General features: G+C 43.0%; 1 protein-coding gene across 1 annotated transcript in view; it reads right to left on the bottom strand.

Moving 5' to 3' along the window:
- The window catches only part of LOC143353226 (uncharacterized), a 499,638-nt gene that overhangs the window by 379,186 nt on the left and 96,393 nt on the right, over nt 1-24,059 (bottom strand). Inside the window, exon 2 of the mRNA XM_076786388.1 lies at nt 17,814-17,890. The gene's annotated coding sequence lies outside the window, so the exon portion shown is untranslated. The remainder of the gene's footprint in view (nt 1-17,813; nt 17,891-24,059) is intronic.

Genomic DNA, 24,059 nt, shown 5'->3' on the forward strand with positions numbered 1-24,059 from the left:
TTTGTTTATTTGGTTCATTGTACGATCTTGTGTTGGAACACAAATTTTTTATTTAATTCATGGACAAATATCTCAGAAATTCCATAAACTCAATACTACTTATTCAATGAATGAGTAGAAGTCAGACTGTGTCACAATTTCTGACATAATCATTTAATCCTATATTTAATAATATCTTTATTTCATTCAGTTTTGATTTTATAGAACTTTTGAGATCGCTGGGTTGCTGGTCAAAATGTTAACTGGAGCAAGAGGATCGATAGGTCCAGACAAAATGCTTTAAAGATTTGCGCACGTACAAATATGAATGGTCAGAACGTAAATGCACTCGGACATAGACGTTTACAACAATTTGCAAATAATAGAAACGACCGTGCTGAAATGACACTGTCAAATATTGTGTCAAAAGACAAAGTGAAGTAGAAAAATTTGTAACAGCCGAGGATCAAGTAAAATTTAATTTCGCTCGTAAATGGTTTCACTGAATGGAGTACGCAAGCAAGATGCACGGAGCAATATTAATGCTCACGCTCCATAATCCTGTTCAAGATGTCCGCGCGCTGTAAACGCATAAAGTTCCGCAGTCTAATGATAATACTCTCATCCCTCGACTTACTCGGAGTATTCGTCCCGTGTGGTTTTCTTTTGCGCGGTTGATAATCGCGTAAATGGAGTCTGCGGGCACAAAAGAAATACTTAAGGAGAAAGCTCGCCTGCGCTATAAGAGTATCCACTGCACGTATTTGCCGCAGAAAAAAAACAATAATAATGTACCGGGTGTCCCAGCTCAGTCATTTATATACACTGTACAACACCAATTTTATATCTTTATTGATGACCAGAGACTCTGTAAAATACGCAGGCAGAGAAAAGACATAAATTTTCTTCTCCTTCTAGGACACTGTGAAAAATAAAGAAATTTCTGTGGACGCTCCAGAATAGATAAAAAATCCCAAGAGATAATTAATTTCTTCGGTCTGGGAACGGCTCCTATCTGTTCAGAAGTTCCGCTGCTGGCGAATTTCGAGCGGAGCGCGCCTAATCGGCGAGAATCGCTCGCATTCTGTCGGCTGGCCGCTTCCGGGGAATTCAAAATGTATGCTTGACCACGAACGACTCGGGAATCGATGGAATCCGCGTGTCGGCTAACCCATGGCTCAGGGAATCTATCGGCAGAAGCCGGGTGACGCGGAAGAATCGTCGTCATTTCGAAGAAATATTCCTTTCCGAAAATATTGGGACGAGACGGATGTTTCGCTGGATGCCTGCCGATTAATAAAAAGCCCCTCTCACAGGGATACCTCATCCATTCTTCGGCTACGGTATCTCGCCGGCTGCCGTGTGCACGCACACAGCCACCGGGAGCCTACGTTCTTATAAATTCTGGTAGACAGCACCCCGACGCTTCTTCGCTCTCCCCTCCCTTCATACCCCTCGAATGCTTGCTATCCCCCGTTGCCGTTCGAGAAGTCGATATTCCAAGCGAGAGACCCGAGAGTCGAGTCGCCGAGCCGATTTCGCAGGCACCTTGCTCCGAAGAGCCGCGAGATCGCGATCTTTGCGAATTTTTCACCGTTTTCTGATACCCGAAGTAGTCGCATAATTGTCTGCTGTGATGCACAGAAACATTCGCACATAATTTGAAAAGGTGTAATTTTTTTTTTTAATTTTAACGATGGCTATTAATTTCATTTATAATTCAATTTACATAGTTAGGAATTTGTTTCTCGAAATATACGTGTTTAAATTTTCTGAACAGTACTTAGAGGTTTAAAAGAGTGCAATTGCATCGACTTCTGCATGAATTTTCCTCTTTCATAGTATTCTCAAAATACTACGAGAAACCAGCTCCCTCTAGGGTGGCTGTCAAAAAACCCTCAAAAGCAAGGACCTAGGGGGTTCGACGTACTGTTTACGACAAAAATAGAATTGTAACCCAGTACGTAATCCCAAAAGCCTATCAAAAACCAGCCCCCCTAAGGGGTGACTGTCGACAAACTCAAAAATCAAGGACCACGAGGGCCGGTAGGGCTAGGTCCATCGTCCTCTCTACAATGAAAACGGACTTACAACCCGGTCAAGTCACGTACTCCCAAAAGCCTATCAAAAACCAGCCTCCTGGGGGATGATTGTCGACAAACTCAAAAATCAAGGACCACGAGGGCCGTTAGGGGTAGGTCCATCGTCCTCTCTACAATAAAAACGGACTTACAACCCGGTCAAGTCACGTACTCCCAAAAGCCTATCAAAAACCAGCCTCCTGGGGGATGATTGTCGACAAACTCAAAAATCAAGGGCCGCGAGGGCCTGTAGGGGTAGGTCCATCGTCCTCTCTACAATAAAAACGGACTTACAACCCGGTCAAGTCACGTACTCCTAAAAGCCTATCAAAAACCAGCCTCCTGGGGGATGATTGTCGACAAACTCAAAAATCAAGGACCACGAGGGCCTGTAGGGCTAGGTCCATCGTCCTCTCTACAATAAAAACGGACTTACAACCCGGTCAAGTCACGTACTCCCAAAAGCCTATCAAAAACCAGCCTCCTGGGGGATGATGGTCGACAAACTCAAAAATCAAGGGCCGCGAGGGCCTGTAGGGGTAGGTCCATCGTCCTCTCTACAATAAAAACGGACTTACAACCCGGTCAAGTTACGTATTCCCAAAACCCCGTCCAAAAACCAACCCCTCCGGGAGTGGCTGTCAAAAGAATGAAAAAGCAAGGAGCAAGAAGTAAATTGTGGAAAGGGGGAGTGGGGGTTGGTTCGATGGTGTCGAGAGTAGCGGAAGCGAAATATCGAAGAAATTCAGGTGGCGGGGCCGCGAGTGGGCCAGGCATTTTTGAAAGGTTCGCGTGACCAGGATGGTCGATGGGGGTGTGCGTCGAGGGAGAAGAGGACGAAAGGGTGGCGGTGGTGAGGGAGGGAGAGGAGTTGGAAGGTAGTGGGTAGTCGGAGGAAGAAGAAGGAAGGCTGGATCACCGGTGGAAAAGAGACGGTGGTCGGAGCCCGAGAAAGAGAAAGAGGGTGGCGTTTGGGGGTGGTTGGTTCTGGGGCCGCAGAGAAAGAGAGAGAACCAGAGAGAGAGAAAGAGAGAGAGAGAAAATGGGAGGGAGATAGCGTGCAGGGGAAGGTTCGTGGATCGATTCAGCCGCTCGAGTCGAGTTGAGACTATGCTTCGGGGCTGTACTGTGCTATGTGGCCCCTCTACGTATGCGCCGTATCTTCTCCAGCCCGAAGTCGCCTCTTTTGCGTACGAGTGCGACCGTCTGCGTGCGTCTACGCATCACGCAAGGAGACATTAGGTCGTGAAAGAGCTGCGGGAGGTAGAATTGTCTGCGGGAGTTGTGACGACGGGGAATTGGAATCGTAATTCTCTGATGTCTACTTGCTTGCTAGACTGCTTTGAAAACTGGACTGCTCAGCACTTGGCATCGTCAAGTCTACCGAGGGAGGAAAATTCCGAATTCTTTGACCCCTCAGATATTTTTGGAAGACGTAGAGTTGAAAGATGAGGTGAGACATGTTAGACTATTTCGAGGACTGGGTTCCACAATAATTAGAATTCTCAAGTCCACCGAGGAAGGATAATTGCAATTTTAATTCTCTGGTGTCTATGATATTTTTGGAAGGCTCTCTTTGGATTCAAAGATTGCTTAACACGTTGGCTGCCATGTCACCCATATGTGGGTGACGGAATTATTTGTCCAGGCTTTAAAATGAATTTTTACGTTAATCTATTCATTGTACCAAATTTGATTAGGATCTGTAAAACGCAAGAAAGTTGGAGGTCTACTAAATATCATATATTTAATTTTTTCAATTTTTATTTCAGTAAATAACCTACTTTGATTTTATGGAATTTTTGAGATTCGGAGTTTGGCAGTCAAAGTGTTAAAGGATGTGGTGCGTGATGAGGTATCCGTAGATTGTCTGGAAACTCGTTCGCTCGGTAATTGGAATTGTCAGAGCTACTGAGGAAGGAAAATTGCAATTTTAATTGTTTTAGCTTTTAACTGTTAGTTGCAATTTTAATTCTTTGACCGCGCTGGTATTTTTGGTGGACGTAGCATTGCGAGATGTGGCGTGAGACACGAGATTTGTAAACTGTTTTCGGTATACTGGATTTCTTGAGTTTACTGTGTTTAGTCGCGAAACACAGGGCAGTGTACCCTGTCGGTTCTACTTGGAGTCACAGTTAGATGCTAAAGCGGATCCAGTAGATTGCAAAGACGAGTCTGAGATTTGTGAGAGGGTTTATTGGAATCTTGAGGGTGTTTGTGATGCACGTAGGGAGTATGGTTGCATATTGTCTTAGGTGTTGTGAAATTTTTAATTCGCGGAAGAGTTTTACCGAATGGACTCCTGTTTCAGTCTAAATTTAAATCCGTTGAAAAATTGCGAAATACAGGTACGAAGGTTGTTTATGCAATAGGTCAAAATAAGCAGTATAATCTAGACGGTAAAATTGTTCTACGTACAATGAAATTCCGAGGGCTGCAGTGTCAAATGCATTGGAAAAATGCAGGATGCAGACACCAAGTTTCTTCTTGCAACAGGTACAAATGGGCAACGTATTCTACAGATCAAAACGGTTCTAGATAAAATCAAAATGCAAGGGCTGCAGTATCAAATGCATTGGAAAAATGCAGATACGAAGTTCCTCCTTGCAACAGGTAAAAATGCCCAGTATAGCCTACAAGTCAAAACAGTTCTAGATTGAATAAAATTGCAAACAATGCATTAAAACAATGTATTGAAAATGCAGAAGAATATAAAATATATGGCCGAAAAATCTACAGATCAAAATACAGTGATTTCTCTATATATGTCGCCAAGTACTGGATGATAAACGTCGCGGAATTATCCCCGCCACGGCGGGGTGTACTTCGTGAGGGGACACAAAGCTCGAAAGGCCTCGGTAAACATAACACGGCTCGGGTATGTCTCCTGGACGATCCACGTCGCTGGCAAGGCCCGTGTTGTTGACATATATCGAGAATTCACTGTAATTCTAGAAAAAATAAAATTGCTGAAAAATAAAATGAAACCGCAAGGGTTGCAATGTCAGAGGCATTGAAATAACACTGAAAAATGCATACACGAGGATTCTTAATTCGCTCGAATAGTAAATGACGGTCCCCACTTGATTATGGTCGCGCATCAAGGGAAATATTCGACGCGAAGTGAGGGTGCAAGTCGGGCAGCCCGCCGCTTCTATTTTTCGGGTCTGAGTGGATTTAATTGAGTTTCATTGAGTTCGATCGGAATCCGATCGGTTGCGTTTAGCTTTTCAGACTGGAACGACGGTCCGCGTTCGTCCGCGATCTTATATCCGGTGCAACGGAATTGATTGGAAAAATTCGCCGGTGCAAGTTCGGACGGTGTAACCAAATCCGCGGCAGCGTTTTTCGATCGAGAGAAATAATAAAAGGGGAAAAAAGGGAGAGCTAGGGAAAGCAACGACCGCTGCGGAGCTCGAACATTTATCCGCGGAGAGGAGGATCGGATTAAAAAAAAAAAAAAGAAACGAGAGAGAAAGAGTGTGTGTGACAGAGAGAAAGTGGGGGAGGCTGGAGAGAAGAAAGAGGAGAACAAAAAATAGAAAAAAGAGAAGGAAAAAGAGGAGAAAGGGAGAAAGAGGAGGAATCTGATAAAAAATCTCGCTCCTCGGCTTTTATGGAGCTTAATTCGAAGCCATTAAGTTTTAATTGGCCGCGTTTAATCGATCCGCTGTTTTAATGTCCCCTTGTAACCGTTCCGAAATATATATTCGCCTCCGCGGCAAACCATAAACTCATATATCGTATGAATAACAATCGAGGGCTCCCAATTCCGCCGGTTTCAATTTGTATTTGCGCGAATGCGCCGCAGACTGCAGCCGCGTGCGGCCAACCCTCCTCGAACTATGCAACGCCGATAGAAATCGGCCGAAAGAAATTAATACCATCCCCAGTTTTTCGGTGGGCATTCGCTTAATTAATCTGTTGCCTAATTTATTTCACGGCCGTATAATTTTGCTGTAGTTTGCACTCTTTAATAAGCAATCTTGCGGGAGGTATATACCTAGCACAAGTGCAGGCAACTTTTACGCAAATACTGATGCACAGTGAAAATGAAATACAGTTTTAAAATATTTTCAGTTTGATTACTTGTCAGTCTCCGCATTCGTTGATTCCTTCACCTATTGCGTGTGCACGCAATATATGATTAGCAATTTTTAGGAACCTATCCTGCAAGCAGTCTACAAGTACGCAAATAAAATAAATTCAAATAAAATATAATTTTGAAGTATTCGTCACTAGACTGCGGATTTTAGATAAAAATTGTTTGCCTCGATGACGAGTAAGAGGAGCCAAGTAAACATTCCTTTGTTCTTCTAATAACGTTGACAAACTGAAACCGATAAATTAATATTCTTAACTCTCCGCGGGCAACCTGTGTCGTTTACGTCCGAAGGGAAGTTTCACTCTTGTATTTTTTTTTTTTTTTCTTTACAATATTTAACTTTTCCCATTAACGCTTCAACCATTTGACGTTCCGATGATTGTAGCTATATTAAAATAAGGACTTCGCTCACCCTTTCATCTTGAAGTACAAATTTCCATAAGACAAGCCCACAATCGCAACAGCCCAAGTCAAACAGCACTGAAGATAACAAGTGACACCCGTAAAGAAAACAGTGTCCGGCGAATAAAATGAAAAACGACTTGTCATTCCCTGACAAAAGCCGCGGCCGTTTGATCTCCGCCGATGGAATCACAGCCCTGGCCGATTGATATTCCTACAGCTTATAAAGTGAATACCTATTGCACAGCCGGCTAAAGCAGAGAGTAAAAGCTTAACGAGTAATACGTAATCGGAGCTCAGCGTGGGTGGCGAGAACCAACGTGGACTCTCGGCTCGGCTCCGGCGACGTGTATTTAAATTTCCACGCGAGACGTTCCGCCGGTTAAGCGCCGCAGGGACAGAGAGAAACTGGGTTTACTGCGGGAACGTTTTCCGCCGTTAAGATCTTCCTTCCCGGATAGAAAGAGGAGCTGTAATTGAAAGAGGGCCGAGGGGAGAGCGTGTCCCACGGAAGCAGGACAATCGGGATGATCGTTCCCGAATAATTGTGTCAAAGACAGAGAGACGCTGCCGTCTCAATTTCATTTCGGCAATTTGAACCGCGTCACCGAGGACTCCGATTCCCGAGCAGACCGGCGCGGCGGCGCCAGTCATCGAAAATCAGGGACTCGGATGAGATCTGCGCGCCCGCTCCAGCATAATCGATCGAGACGGGCACGAAGGGGACGATACGCGATTACTTGTTGTTGGAGTATATACCGAAATGCACGAAACATGCGGAGAGGAAAGTCCTTTTTGACCTGCGGTTTATTGCACCTCGAACGCCGCCTTTTTTCCGTATAAGGGTCTCTGCATACTTGCCGGGACCGGAGGGTTTTACGTACGGACTATAGGTCCAAATGCCATGTTACCGATATTCTGTCGAAGCTCGAGCGCCTTCGTTCCGGCCATTGGACTATTCCCAGAGACCACCGTTGTCCGGCGGCAGAACAAGCGGCTGATCATTACCACATGGCCTTTCGAGACCGCGTTGACAGTTCCCTGCTGTGCGTGACACAAAAAAAAAGGTTTCTCGGGGCTCTACAGGTCCTTAGGTAAACTATCGGTATCTCTCCTCTAGAACATTATGGAAATAGGAATGGTTCCTACCTCTTCGTGAAACAGCATCACACATCCTTATATATTAACGTAAATTATACATATATTGTAAAAACGAGAATAGTTGTTTTTTTTTTATAGGAAGTATTCACGTTAGGAAGGGGATCATGCCTTGTAAATTCGATCATTTTTGGGGGACTATGTCTCGACTTTTGATGACATTGAAATGTATTGTGGTCCAAGTGAAACTGGAAGAAATCCGAAACAATACACCCAAAAGTGTCCGATATCGTGTGTAATGACTCAATCACGTGGTAACTTGTAGAATAAGAAGAATTAATTCCACATAAAAATTGCATCGTTTTGTCTTACGACACGAAAAAATGTACATGGAAACTTCTGAATTCTTGTCCATAATGACCTAAAAATGATTAGATGGAAGGTTCCCTGGCAGGAATGCTATGGCGTATCTATATCTTGTCCAATGAGACGAGACAGTAGACGTAAACATAGGCGCACGAGTGCGACAGAGTTGAAGTTACCCTTGCAAGACGATTAGCAAAGGACGCACGCTGGGTGCTTCACTGCCTCGGTCTCGTTGGTCAGAGCATAGGTACGAATGCGCGGCCGATTGGATCAGAGTGCAAGGGACAGGCCTCGTTTCACACGTACTTTCGGCTATAGTCGAGATATTGGCTACAGCGGTCACATATACTATGTAGCGTGTGACGTCGAAGCCAAAACACTAGGACTACGGGCGCGGCTGATATGGGCATTGGCGGACCTAACGATAGACCCCCAAAAATGGTGGCACTTAAAAAATGGCGAAATTAAAATGGTTTTTTTTTTTGTTTTTATTGCGTCGTAAGACCTTACGAACGACGCGACAAGCGTGCGACCAAGGCCAGGTATAACAATTCCCATTGACGACGTACCGACCATTGACGTCATAAATCAAAAATCCTTCCGAATGTACCTACCACTTTCGTAATTTTTAAGCCAGCTAACAGCAGCATATGCTGAACCTTGTTCACCGTTAACGTACTCAGATTTATAACCGTAGATGCTTGCGAACCAAATGTTGTACGTATATTTCCACTTTTCCAATTTTCCACTATTCCCACCACCTTTCGTACACACCTTGCAACCAATGAATTCTAATCATTTTAAATTTGTTCTCCGGAGTTTTGGCTTATAATCACTTATAAGATATAAGATATAATTTAACAATGCTAAAATTGATTTGTGAAGCTGATTTTCATCGTTCCATCGTTAAATTAGATTATAGTTTGAACCACTACTTCTTAACATTACAACTTAGATGAACAATATTCTTTTCTCTACTTCGAACATGGATTGTGTGCGGATGCTGTCGTGGCATCGGCGGCCGATGCCACGCGGTCTGTGCCAGGTGGCGGCCGCCGGTGCCAGGCGAGTCTGTGTCAGGCGGCAGAAAACGGATGCCCAACGGCTTGCCCAGCTCTCAGCGGATGCATAGGCATCCCCGGGGTGTAGAGGGGAGTAAACTGTTCGGGAGTTAGGTAGCGAACCCCCGCTGTGTGCGGGTCTTAGCTTTTGTTGCGAGCATCTCGAGCGCCTTCTCAGGTTGCTTTTTATGGTTCCGGTGCGTCTGTATTAGAAAATCGTGGTAGTATCCATACTAACGTTCGCCTCCGGCAAGTATGAAGAGACCCTAAAGGGCCTAAGGAGGAAGAAGGCAACTCTCAGTCCAAGCCAGTCTATCGAGCCAGTAACAGCTCCCACATTTCTATTTCTATTACCGATAGTTATACTTTCAGTGTATCAATAAAGTACAAAATTGTGTTATATGCGTTAACCAAACTGATCAACGTTTATTCCGTTCCGGAGTTTAAATAAACACTTCAAATATAAAGTTACATTTAATCTCCTAACCTCGTCATCCCAACACTTGTGACCGAAGAAAAATGGTAACGAACTTTATTTAACCCTACGTACGCTACGCCGGGAGTCATCCGTGACCTGTCGCGGTGGGGATATAAGATGATGCTTTTTATCTCGAAATAAGAAAATCGCTATCCCCTCTTCTTCTTCTTCACCCGAAATACGACGATAGCCGGTCCCGAGCCATCGCCTTGTATCGAAAGGAAACTGTAGTGAAATAATATCGGTCTGGGTCAAAAATGGCTTCTGCATAGGCCTAGAACTCGCAGGAGTTCGACCCACTCAAAGGGGGGCTACCCGTGAAAGCTAATGATTTAAGAAAAATTTGTTTAACATTGATCTTGAAGTAAAAATATTTTTTTTTTTTGTTCAATTCTTCTTATTATTTACTGCATATTATACAAGACTTCTTACCAGGCAATGAAAAAGATAATGTCCTCAAAACCAATGCGAGTCGAATCGCTCGGAAAACACGATGAAATCGGGGAACCAATTTTCCAGGAAACGGGAGAGAAATTTTGGTTCGGAGTTGCCATCGCAGGCTCGCGAAATCTCGAGAGCGGAGCCCGCAGGGGCAAACGGACGGGTGGTCGAGAGGGGAGGGTGATAGCAGGGAGAATCGGGGAAACGGGATGGAACAGGATGAAACAGAGGGAGGATCTCTCGCCTTCGTAAGCGCTTCTGTCAACTGTATGTTCGCCGGTGGGCTCCGCGGTGCATCCGCATTGCTCACGCGCTGCAGGGCCCGTTGATGCCTGTAGTCGCAGCCACGACGCGCGGCTGTGTGTTCGCGGTGCATGCCGTTTGTCACCATTCAAGACGCTGACGGCGAATGCCGCGCGAGCTTCAACCCGACGCCGACGCCGACGCCGGGATTCCCCCGTGCCTACACCGTAGGACATCAACATCAACAGCGGAAAGACCTCGATACACCCGACAACCATCCCCCTCCCCCCGTATACCGAAACTCCATGTCTCTCTCTCTCTCTCTCTCCCTCTCTGTTTCTGTCTCGCCGAACAGCCCCTACGAGCTCGACGATTGCCCGATGGACTAGCCTAACGCGCCGCATTCGATTCGTACTCGACCGCAAACCGCGCTTCGTTGCGACGGAGAATTGCGTTCCCGTGGCCGGCGATCGTTAAACCGAGGACTACCGAACGCCTGGTCGCTGCTGACCCCGATGACTGAGGGTGGATGATCGTGGCGGGAATGGAGGATTGTGGCCGCATGATTTTTCTTGGGCCGGTTGGACGGTCTTGGTGATCTCAGAGATTTCTTGGGAGCGAGAGGTGGGTCGATCCTGGAGACGATTTGGGTCTGTTGGTTGTTAGGCAGTGGTGACTTTTAATTTTTTTTTTTTCATTAAAGGAGGAACCTTGTGTAAAATTAAATTTTTTAGCATTTTTTCTATTTTTTTTTCTTTAACACGTTGACTGCCATGTCACCCATATGTGGGTGACGGAATTATTTGTCCAGGTTTTAAAATGAATTTTTAGGTTAATATATTCATTGTACCAAATTTGATTAGGAACTGTCAAATGCAAGAAAGTTGGACGACTACTCAGTATCATACATTTAATTTTTGTCAATTTTTATTTCATTAAATAACTTACTTTAATTTTATGAAATTTTTGAGGTGGCCAGTTTGGCAGTCAAAGTGTTAAATCGATAGGAAATTTCCTCAGGAATACGACAAAAATGTTAGAAAGTGATCAGAGATACGCTTGTACGGTATTTTCAATATAAAGTGAACGATTGTATTGGGCGGAGCGGCTCACGTAGTCGGGGTCTTGTCGAAAAGTCTCGTGCTTCTCGAAAAGAAGAAAAAACGGCTGGAATACAAATGTTTTAGGAAACGGAAAATCTCTTATATGGGCCTGAAATGAGCATTTGTAATCTCGTATGAGATTCATTTAGCTATACATTGTAGGTTTACAAAATAATTCGTTAATCAAATGCCATGCGTGGACAAACCATCATCTTGATAATTCTTCGCTCTAGAGAAGCAATCGATAAAGAATAACACACCTGTTAACCACTTCAAAAGAAACATTCTCAACATTTAACAAAAACCATTCCAGAAATCAAATTTCAAATTTTTTCGAATTCCACATACTACAGGATATAACACGATAAATGACAAATAATCGTCGTCTAATTTCACCGTGTTTGCACCGTATTTTTGCTGACTTGATTTCCAAACGTTCGCAGCCAAATGTCGACAATGCAGCCAGTTACGAGACGCGCCCGTCAGTAAAAGGGAACGGCGCATGGCGAAGGCCATGCACAGCAGCGTAGCGGCGCTTTATTATGATATTTCAAGTCCCGTCCGACAAATCACGGGGTTCATTTCCGCAGTTATCGCGTTCCGGCGCGGTTCACAGGCGATAAGTTGGCCGGTTATCGCTGGCGGTCTAGTTTCGAAAAAATTCCCGTCGCCGTTGGAACGGGAACACCGGGAACAATGTGTGCGGCGCACACCTATGCATACGCCTATGCAGACGCACACCTGCACAGAATATAGTTGCATGGCGTCGCGTTATCACCGGGAATCACGATACAGTTTCGCGAGGCGGCCGTCGCGTCGCGATCAGGAGATACGTGCCGCCATAAAGCTCGCGTTATCTTAACGTTATTGCATATGACGGACGTGTTCCGTGGTCCTAGCTGCACCGCAACTGCGACAGATGCGAGCTTCCTGCGCCCGGATATTGTCCGTTCGAGTGCGCGGCCCAACTACGGGACATTAATAGAATATTGATAAACAAAGGCGACATCCGAACCGTTAGCTCGAAATTGCGCGAAGCCAACCCGCGCGGCAGGCCGCACCGCACCGGTCGGTCTCGTCGTCTCCGCTCCAATTTGTCCACCGAGTTTCTCATTTGAATACCGACCCGATATCCCCGCCGAGCTAAGACCGAAACGAACTTCTTTCCGAACGTGCCGTTCCGCCGGCTTGCATTCTAATACTGCAATTTAGTTCTCAACCGGAACCTGCCTCTTAATTACGCGCAGGTCAAATCTGACACGGGTGATTCCGTTTTCTGCGGGTTTACGGGGCCCCGGTTATTCGCGACGAGGAATTAAACGCGGAATGAACTTTTTGGTAGTGGGTCTGCTTCGACCCAGAATCACCAATGGTTAATGTTACGTATGTGCTTCGAAATTCACGTCGATCTGGTAGGCGTCAGTAAATTGTTATTACTTTGTAAAAAAAAACTAGAGCGATACACTGATTTCTCTATACAGGGTCGTTCGTTTTTAAACGGCGAAACGTCAACCAGCTATAGAGGACCCCAAATGGAACAACGAAATGAGGTAGAGCGATGAAACTTTTTTTAAATTAAAGCTGAAACTGTGTAGAATATGGGAAAAATAGGGAGATTATGGTACGAACCTTTTTTTAACCTTGAGAAAATTCGTTAAACTTGCCCAATTTCAAGAAAATTATGGTTTTTCCAATACCACGCGCAGAAAAATTTTTTTAATATGCTATACATCATTTCCCATAGATTTTTTCACGCTGGTTTCAAATTTGGTCTCAAAATTTGTCTACGACCTCAGAATTTTGCAAAAAATAGATTTTTGTGACAAAAACTAATGAAGTCATTTTTTCGTTGAAATGATTGGATGGTAATAATCTCACTATTTTTCCCATATTCTACGAAGTTTCAGCTTTCATTTAAAAAAAATTTCATCGCTCTACCTCATTCCTATCGAAAGCTCCTTGATTTTGAATCCGATTTTGTCCAAATTGCCCACTGTGCGGCGTGCCCCATGTCAAAAAAACCAAGATCCAAAGGTCATACAAAAAAGTTTACTTAATAAAAAAGATGCCCCTATTTATTTTAAACCAAACAAAGGAAAAATCATCAAGATACATAATTGCAGTCCTAATATATTTAATCTTAAGTGAACGCAAAAAATGACGGGTTTTTAAGTTAAAATTTAAGGAAAGTTGTTTCATTTGGGGTCCTCTATAGCTGGTTGATGTTTGGCCGTTTAAAAACGGATGACCCTGTATATGTCGCCAAGGCCCGGATGATAAACGTCGCCGAATTATCCCCACTACCGCGCTGTATACCTCGAACGCCGAGGAGTGTAAACATAAACCCGTGTTGTTGACATATATCGAGGGCTCATTTTAAAGCTAGAACATTCAGCTGTCATGATACTGAATTCGTTTTTTTTTTTTAATATTTTTATACCACGTAAGAAATAGAAAATTGATGGTTCTTTTTGTTCTCGAACATTTTGGAAATTCAAATGTTTCGGTGGAGGTTGAAAAAAAATTTTTTTTAATGTAATCATTCTACAGTCGATGATTAAGGTCACCCCTTTACAACGAGCTCTGAAAATTTACTGTACGATTTTTTTTCCATCGTTTTGCAGTACTTGGAATGAAAAGTGTACCGTTGTTACAACAACCTAAGGTACATTACGATCATGTTGCACGCTTGGTAACTTTACACTTTACGTATAGTGTTTGCATATCGGGGTCGTAAAACCTGAACGTTCATACTTCAAAATGAATCTAGGTGTACGGTGGTACGATTCTTTTTTCCACGAAATTATAGCATTCCAAATGTGAAGAAATTTTCATCGAATATTTCCTGGTGTTTGAATTTTCCATGCTACTGCATCGTGTCAGGTTATAGACTGGCATACATTAAAATTACTACTTTAATACTATATAACTTGACAAAATTGCATCAGCCACTACTGCATTCCATGTTCACTGCATTCACCGGTGCACACCTCGAAATTCCAAAATGATGAAAATCTGTTTAAATTTAAATTGGCTTTCTAATTGACTGAATAAAAGAAGACCACATTAATTTTGACGTGTATAAATATCAAAATTAATACTTTCATTATGTATAACCACAGATTTTATTTTATCTACACATTCGTCACACCCAACTATCTACTTTGAACCCCCATATACTATTAAACACTTCTCTAACAAATTAATGCCATTTGCTTAAAAAAATCGACGTTTCTTTGTTTGAACATACAAAGTCTTACATTACTCAAAATTCCATTTACCTTTTTACAAAATAATATGTTTAAAAATGCTAAAAAAATCGATAGCTTCAGGGTGAAGGATTCGTGGCATTCCGGAGATGGAGGACAATTTTCGGAGATTTTTCTTCGCTGATCATATAAATTTTAGATTGCTTAGAATTTCATTTGCCTTTTCACGGAATAATATTTTTTAAAAATGCCGGAAATATCGATAGCTTCAGGGTCAAGGATTCAGAATGAAACCAGTAATCCCGTTGCCAAAGGAACTCCACAAAATACCCTAATCAGGGACAAAGAAAAGCACTCGAAGCCGATAGAGATCGCAAAGCAGTCCTGGCCGGACAAACGCTTCGGTCAAGAGTCCCCCGGCTCCATTAACAGTCCGTTGGGGGTGCACGGCCGTGCACCGAGGCTGCAGTCAGCGGGGTGCATCATCGATTCGCATCGTCCGCGTTATTCTTCGTAACTAGATTTTCGCAGGGAGCCGTATTATTAGAAGCAACGTCGTCCGAACGGAATATCAACGAGCGGGGACCGATGCAAATCGCGGCGCTCGCCGAGATTGGATTATCGCGAACGATCGGTCAAACGGCGCATGGAAATTTTAATTATCGAAACTGCCGTCCTCGTCCAGAAATTACTTGCAGGATTTTTTTTTTTTTTTTGTTAAATCGTCTGAACAAAAGAAGGGGGTGGGGGATCCGTTAATTATCTTTATAACGAGGTTATCGCGTGCCGCCGATAATCCGGAAGCCGGGGTTAGTCGACAACTTCGAACGAGCGGCCAGCAAATCAGAGACACCGTGAACAGATGGCGTAAAACCCCGGGACCCATGGTCCCGTTCAAGGTAATCTCGTTGATTTCGCAAGATACCGGACCAGTTTCGGCCCACTCCGCCAGAAGGACTCTATTGGATCAGCCTTTGTCTCGTCTCTCCCGCTTTCAAACCTGTCCCCCGGACAAAGTACCAACTGCCACTGTTTTTAAATAGTTTAGCGCCGAACTCGCAGACCGCCGCGGGCCACGCTGCCTTTTGTTCCGCACGGCTCGCTGACTTTCGGACCGATAGCCGGGCTCGGTGCGTGATGCGACCTTAATCGGCCAACGGTTTGCCGAAGGGATTCGATTTCTGCCGTTTTCTCTCCCCGCGCGATGTATGTGCGTGTGTGGGAATCGTGGTACCAGAGATTCTACTCCTGCGAAAATGGGAGAGAAGAGTGAAATTTTTTGACGGTTCGATTTTTCGGAAATTGGGTTTCGATGTTCGGGAAGAGGGGTGGGCGTTTGTGCGATAGTGGTTTTGAAAGAAGTGGAATCGGTGGGATGAGAAGTTGGCGTTTCTGAAAGACGTCCCACCGGACGAGGATGATGAAGAGGTAGTATTTCTGTAAGTGAATTGAGCATGGCGAGTCGTGAACATACGGTTTCTATTCTTAAGGGAAAATAAAATGTTATTCCTTTTTATGATTCTGGTCAGGTGGGCCATGTTTTGGGAAATTTCTACGCGCGTTTCTTAATTACCATATTCCCACAGTTTGACAGGTGACGCGTTACAAAATGACGGAGGATATTATTCAGTTCGGCGCGAGATGGATGTTAGTTTGACACGGTCGTATTTGACCGTAATATTATATCCGCGAATCACTGTGCGGTCAAAGCAACGGTAATTTCTACAGAAATTGAATACCAACGAGTTCACGTTTCATTTCTATTCGTTGCAATGTTTTTGTACTCTGAACTTTCTCCCGTTGAACTTGAACTTGTTAGATTTTCTTGGACATTCTGGGAACCTTCCTGGACCTTTCTAAAGACTACAACAGATACATTGAGGATCCTAACGCGGATGAAAGTTGTCTGAAGCAAGAAACATTGGATAGAGCACAAAAATGAAATGGAAACTGTTTTCTTAGGGGAAAGTTAAATAGAATAAAAATTGAATAGATGCTCGCATCTTCTCTCATGAGCTTCAATGAACCAGAAATGAAAAGATAACATTTTTAAATTGCTCTGGAACCTTCACTGCTTCCTGTTCCATGTGCTCGTGTTTCTATTAAGTACATGGAGTGTATACCATACGTACAGGGTGCTGTAATATACTTAATGCGTTTCTCCTCCCCCTTAATAAAAACGTGACTTAGAATAACGAGGTGGTTTTCGGTATATTCAAATCTATTTAAAACTTTTGACATTTTCTTCGAAATGACTGAATTAATCAGACAAGTGATGCTTGCAACACTTATATATTACTGTAATATTATTAATATATTCCCTTGATGAAGTATGTTTGACATTTTGTGCAAATTAATTAAAAACTCCTAGGTAATCAGACACGTGATGCCTGCCATGTTTATATATATTTGTAATATACTTAACATGCTCCTTCAGTATAGTGACTAGTCGTACGTGGTGAAGTAGTTTCCGATGTACTCGAGATTCCTTATTTAAACAGCGATATTTAGCCATCTCCTACAAATTAATTAAAGTGTCCAAGGCAGTTAGACATGTGATGCCTGTAAGATTTCTGGGTCACTATGAAATGTACATAATCAATTTCTCCAGTAAAGTCGGTATCCCTATTTTTATATTTAACCAAGCCTACTTTGCCATTTCCTACAAATTAGCTAAAGTGTCCAAGGCAATTAGACGAGTGATGTTTGCAATATTTATACGAACCTGCAGTATACTTAATATATTCCCTCAGTTAAATCGTAACCTCTAAATAGAGATATTATTCCGAAGATCTTTTAACAGATTTGAAATAAAGAAATATCGAAATAGCATAATACAGTATTTACTCTATATATGTCCCAAATGCCTAGCCAATAAAAGTCGCGGAACTATCCCCACTGCCCCACTCCGTGAGGGGCCATGAATAATGTTCGGCGTGGATCAAAGAATAGTATCACGTGGCCGATATATGTCCGTGTCTAGACCCGTGTTATGGACATTTATCGAGTAAAAACTGTATGTCAAGTTATTAATATTACAAATGAATCGATATTATTTCCACTTTCAGATAACAATATTGAGAATAACGGCGCGAAATAAATGATTTCAAATAGTTATCTCCTATTTTTTAATTTCAAATAAAATTTGCTCGGGTCTGCTAAAGTGTACAACAGCCTCCCCGAAGGCAAAATTTCCCAGCGATCGCATAGTTTAACGATTCCACAGACGGAAGTGTTTCGAACTCACCTGTCTGACGACGAACCGCGTCGCACCGGTGCGATCTTCGCTTTGGTGGTAGTATCTCGCCGTGAGCCGCAACTACACTGCAACAAAAAACACATCAAAGGTTCATATAGAGCAGGAAGAAACCTCCGGCAAAACCGGAAGCGTTGCTCCAGCCGCGGACAATAATAAAACGAAAGCGTTTCGAACAGGACGAATCGAGCGTGGACCGAATCGCGACACACTACTAGCTCGCACGTCGAATACACGCGCGTACCCGCGTACGTGTAGCATACACGTATGTGTATCTACTTAACGAAGTTAATGAATGTTAACGCGGCGCAACAGTTTTGAATGGGCCTGAACGCTCTTTTATGCCGCCCTGCGGCTTTGTGCCGGTGTGTCGTTTTGTCGCGCAGCCTCGCATTCACCGCGGCAACCAGCCATAAGCAGTCGACTAAACTAGTTCTATTGAGATACTTGAAAAGTAATCTAGCAAGGATTGGCCCTGTTGCTCGGGCTGCTATTCGTAAGAGGGATTTCAATGGGCTGCCCACGCGTTACGCGTCCCGCCGTGGGAACATCGACCATCATTTTTCCCTTTGTTGCTATACCCCTATTAATAGCCGCCGAGATTTCTAGCTCGCTTTCACCGCGCCCAATTTTTCAATCGAGTCGCAAACAATTTCCCTTGCGTTCATGGAGTACAGCAAAGTCTTGATCTAAGCCCAATCCTCGGGTCCTACTATTAAACACGGACCGCGCCGGCCGAAGGCGCAGTACATACCGCCAATTAACACTAGAACTACCACACCAGTCAAAATGACTGGTTTGACAACTTTATTTTCAAATTCCTACTTCATGTTATATTTTTCCTCCGCAATGATGTAATGACTTTTCCAGGGATAGCTAAAGGAATAATATAATAAACTTTAATTTTGTTTTATTCATTTAAAATAAAAGTAATTTTTTATTATGGCTACTTATACCAGTGCCGGTCAATTTGACTGGTGTAAACTTATTGAACCGTATAGTATGAAGGGAAGAACTATAACAACCGACAATTTTTTTACAAGCTTGTCGCTGGCATATAAATTATTAGCCAAAAGAACCACACTGGTTGGCACAATGCGCGGAAACAAAAGAGAACTCACAAAAATTTGTAAAACGAAGAAGGATACCATGGCTCGCTTTTCGTCGCTGCTGTATCGATCAAATGAGATTATACACTCACAATTTATAAAGGTAAGCCGAAGAAGAAAGTTTTTATCCTGAGCTCAAAACATGAAACCGTCAAAATTGGAAAAAGCGAAAAGGGCCTACCTGAAACGGTCGAATTTTATAATAAAACAAAATTTGGGGTTGATATAGCAGACCAAATGGCAAAAAAATATAGCGTGAAGTGGGGATCAAGAAGATGGCCACTTCAAGTATTTTTTAATATTTTAGATTTAGCTGGCATAAATGCCTGGATTTTATATAAGGAAACCACAGATGAGCAGATATCCAGAAAAGATTTTATGTTTCAATTAGCAGATGAACTTGCCGCTGACTATGAAAATTCACGGATAGAACAAAGAGCATCTGAGGTCCAAAGTACGTCAAAGAACTCACCTTATTCACGCAAATGGTGTCGGATAGGGTACTGTAATAATAATAAGACTACGACCATTTGCAATCTTTGTAAACAATATGAATGCGGAAAATTGCACGCAGAAGAAACTTTACGTTTGTAAGAACTGTGACGAATGATAACTGTGATTCTGTTACGTTTATTATTATTACTATATTATTATATTATACTTCTTATATTTACCAATGGAAATTTATTTTAATATTTTTGTTACCAAAGATTTTGGTACTAAATATGCTTCATTATATGCTTATTGTTATCATTATAGTTGTTATTATATAGTTTTTATGATCTCAGAACATGCAGTTCCTTTTGTAAGATAATAATAAATCAATAAATATAAAAATATTCTACTATTACGTATTTTTTAAAGACCAGTCATTTTGACTGGTTTTGGTAAAGGTAGCTACGTCTCAACTGTCGGTAGTTGTAGTGTTAAACCTCTAAATACAGTTCAAATTATGACGTGTTTAGTGTCATTTTAATCAGAAAAATGCCATAAACAAGACGGTGAAAGTGCCATAAAAAAATAATGAAAAATAAAGAAGGTATCGGACTACAACTCGAGCTTCTTGGCCCCTCGCATACCCCCAGTGGAGGGGATAGGCGAACTGACTAAGATCGTGCAGTTCCGTTCGGCATAGATCGAGACTTTACTGTAATAGCAATTTCTATTAAGGCGGTAAAATTATTCTTCTGTTCCAAATTGGATCCGGTTTGCCACGATTTTTCATCGGAAAAGGAAATTACAGTGGACTTGTGGACTGATGTCTTGCCTCTTCAACGCAACCAAAAATACTGACCCACGATTTTTTGTTGTATTTTTGCCGCACTTTGAATAAACAGTCAAAGTTGAAGACTCGCAAATCTTGGATTAAAAATTGTTAAAATTGAATCACTTATAACTTCGCGAAAAAAAATCCTACGACGCTCTACTTCAGCTCATTTTGAACAGCAAAATGTCTAGTTTCAGTTCCCCAACTTTCTTCGTCTCCAAAAAATTGTTGTGCCCAGAAGACAATACTTGCATGTCTCAGCGAACGTCGAAAAATCTGCAACGATGTTCAATTTTTCCCGATAAAACGGTGTCCGGGCAACAACATTTTCGCTCTCCAGCCTGTCGCTGGTTCGATGCTTAACATTATCATATCCAGTCGAATTATAAAGATATAAAGATTTTATTGGATCGTCTGCGCCGGCTAGACACGGTACGACGGGGCGTCGCGTTAAAGTGAAAATAAATCCGTTGATTCCAGGCCCGACAAAGCCTCCCGGGTAGTTTAAAATTCCCTATAAAACGTTCTCGCTCGTCGATAATTCTCGTCGTCGTCGCGTCGAACCGTCAAAGGCGCTCGGATTTTCGCGATACTTATCGCTTATCTACGTCCGGTAGGATCGAGAGGCAGGGAGGAGGGGGTATACCTATGGACAGGGGACGTATCGGGCCGGCAATCCATTAGCGTAGATCCCGCGCGTGACCACGGACGAGATCGTGTGGTCGGGCCAGGAATCATGGCTTGATCCAGAATCCTGAACGTTCTGGTTTCTACCGTGGCCAGTCATACCCCTCCTCGGCCATCGTGCTGCCCTACGCCCACGCTGTTCAAATATTTAAGGCGCGGGAATATGATGTGTATCGCAAAAATCAGGTTCCTCGCGCGACCATCCAGCACAGCGAAATTCTGGCGAACGTGCCAGCGAATTCTGTAATGCGCTGAAACCATGTAAAACCGACCGGGAGGTTAGTCGAAAGTTTTTGAGGAATCTACTCGAAACGGTAGAATCAACACGATTTTTGTACAGGTTGAATTAGGGCGGGGTTTCCCAAACTTTTTCTGCAAATCCGGGAATTTTAACGGAACGCTCAGCTTATTTTTTAGGTTGGGCAATTCCTACTAGTAAAAATGAAAAAAATGTTATTAAAACACATTACTTGTTTAGTAATTAGTTTTAAATATAAAACTATACTATAATATAAACATAAAAATACGAATAAATAAAGCACGTCATGACTTTGATGATTTTGAGTCCTTGAATTGGATATCTTGCAATTGCAGTCGCGGAACATAGTTTGGGAAACCCTGAATTAGGGGGATATAGATCTTTCTTTCTTTAATTCCGGGGCGCAGAAGTGAAATCAGAACGTATTATTTGAAGATATTAAGAATGAAAAAATTCTAGTTCCCTGTCGTTGGAATTTGTTAATTATTCGTGCAGAGTTTCGATCGATTTCCGCCAGATTCTGTGCGGAAGGTTTTGCGCGAAAGAGTGCGATTAGGATGATTACGATGCGGCGCGTTCGAGTACGCGCGTAACCATGAATAATGCAGAAGACAAAGACGGGGGCCCGATGCATGATCGATCAAGTAGCATGCTAAACGGAATGCGAACGAGGAGAGCGAGAGAGCGGGATGTGTAACAATGGCGGAGCCGCGCGGCGACACGCGTTGCAACAACCAGCAAGTGCTCCCGATTCGACGCGCAGTTTGATTTAGCACACAATCCGGCATACTCGGGGCTTGTCGAGCGAATGTAACCTTTTCGCAGCTCCGACGACGAGGGGCGGACCTCGAAGTTTACTCGTTCCTGACAGAAACTATTCGAAACGCGACGTTCGATTGTGCCGGCGCGTTAGCTCCGCTGTTTTAGTTCCGATCTCGCCCGAATTCGGGACGCTATTCGTCAATCGAGATCCGAAGTAGGACAGCAACCGTCTCTCCGAGCCCCCTGAATTAAAAGTTCGACAGCGGGAGACCCCGATCCGCCGTCCATCTTGTCGCCCGAGTCTCAGGAATCTCGGTCTACCGATTTTCAGTTTAGCAGAAATGATTTTCTTCTTTGTTCAAAGGCGAAATATCTGAATTTGGAATTTTTCGCAAAATCGCAACAGATTAAATTACGACGATTTTCTAGCCGAGATTCGCGAGCCTTCGACTTTGACTTTTTGCTAAAAGTGCAATAAAAATTGTGATTTTCTTGGTGCCGTTGTAAAAGCAAGACTTCAATCTATAAATCCATTTTAATTTTGGCACCGGAAAAATTTGATCAAACTTGGATCAAACGATTTTCAGAATTTTTATGAAAAATCTGTCTTCGTCTTTCCGTCTGCTTCGTAGCACAAAAATATTTTCAGGAGAACATCAATTTGGGGGATCCAAAAGTAGAGCCCCATTCTTCAAAATGAGCTAAGACAGACCGCCGTACGATTTGTCTTCGCAGAGTTACACCAGCTTCAATTTTGACAATTTTAGATCCAAGACCTTTCAACTTTGACTTTTCATTCAAAATGGAATAAATCTACAATCAAAAATCGTGGGCCAATTTTTTCGTGCCATTGTGAAAAGAAAACTTTCCTCTTCGAGTCCTCTTCAGTCATGAAAAAAATGTCCACTGGGAACTAACAATAAGTTTGGTAAAAATATGATCAGTCCAGTGTTTAACGTTGCTTGGACCGCACAGTGATTCGCGGATATAATATTACGGTCAAATGCGACCGTGTCAAACTAACATCCATCTCGCGCCGAACTGAATAATATCCTCCGTCATTTTGTAACGCGTCACCTGTCAAACTGTGGGAATATGGTAATTACGAAACGCGCGTAGCAACGTTCGTTTAGCGGAGTATTATTTCCAGGACTAAGAATATCAACAGGATAGGATATCCTGATAATATTCGGTGCGATAGACCCTTGACACGTTAGGAACCGAATCAACTTTGCAGACAGTACGTTGTAATCCTTCTATTAATTAGATCGTTAATTATATGGTAGCAATCAAGCGCTTGATCTGTTTTTAGATAGCCGCGATTCCACCGCCGATAGACGGTTAATAATTAAGTTATTTAATTAACCGGCCGACTGTTGGACCAGCTCTGATGCAATCAGTCGCGTTACAGATACAGTGATTCGCTAAAGCGTTCGATACTATCAATCAACCATCTAGCCTGATGAGAACAAGTCAAACAAGTCACATTTACTCTCGTCTGAGAACGTTGCTGTGATTAAATGACTCGATGATTCTTTCACTCGAAATTAATTCAACCAACCCGTGAACAGTATCAGTAAAAATAACTCGGTTTACAATAATTAATAATTTTTCTTAACTTCAAATATTCGTATCATGCCCTTCCACGCTTGTTCATAAAATACTTCTTGAATCATAATAAAGTTCATACAAAAAATGATTTTACATTTTCTGTCACGCAGAATAGTTAAAACAACGCCCTAAACGAATTGGGGAACAGCGCCAGAGAATATCTCGAACACGAACCGCTTCAGCACAGAATGAATAACAAATTCTTCGGGGTTCGGTCGAAAGGGTTGCAAAGAGTGCAGTGTCAGACGGTCGAATTCAATTACAGGCGTCTCGGGGAGTGCATCAAAGGCGGTTTGTTTCCTTTGAGAGGTCAGGGCCCGGTCGGCGGCCGAGAGGCATTAAGAAGATGAAAACCGGTCAGCTATTATGACTGGAAACGGAGCCGAGTAAAACAAACGCGGCGGCCGAAGGGGGTGAAAGACACACCCCTGGTGGCAGCGATAACAATCGTCGCGTGTCGAAGGGGGTTCGACGACGACGAAAGCCCGGGCACAGGGCCCCGGCGTTATTAATACCGAACGAAACAATTTCGTAACGCGGCC

The sequence above is a fragment of the Halictus rubicundus genome, chromosome 4 (assembly GCF_050948215.1).
Source record: "Halictus rubicundus isolate RS-2024b chromosome 4, iyHalRubi1_principal, whole genome shotgun sequence".
NCBI lineage: Eukaryota > Metazoa > Arthropoda > Insecta > Hymenoptera > Halictidae > Halictus > Halictus rubicundus.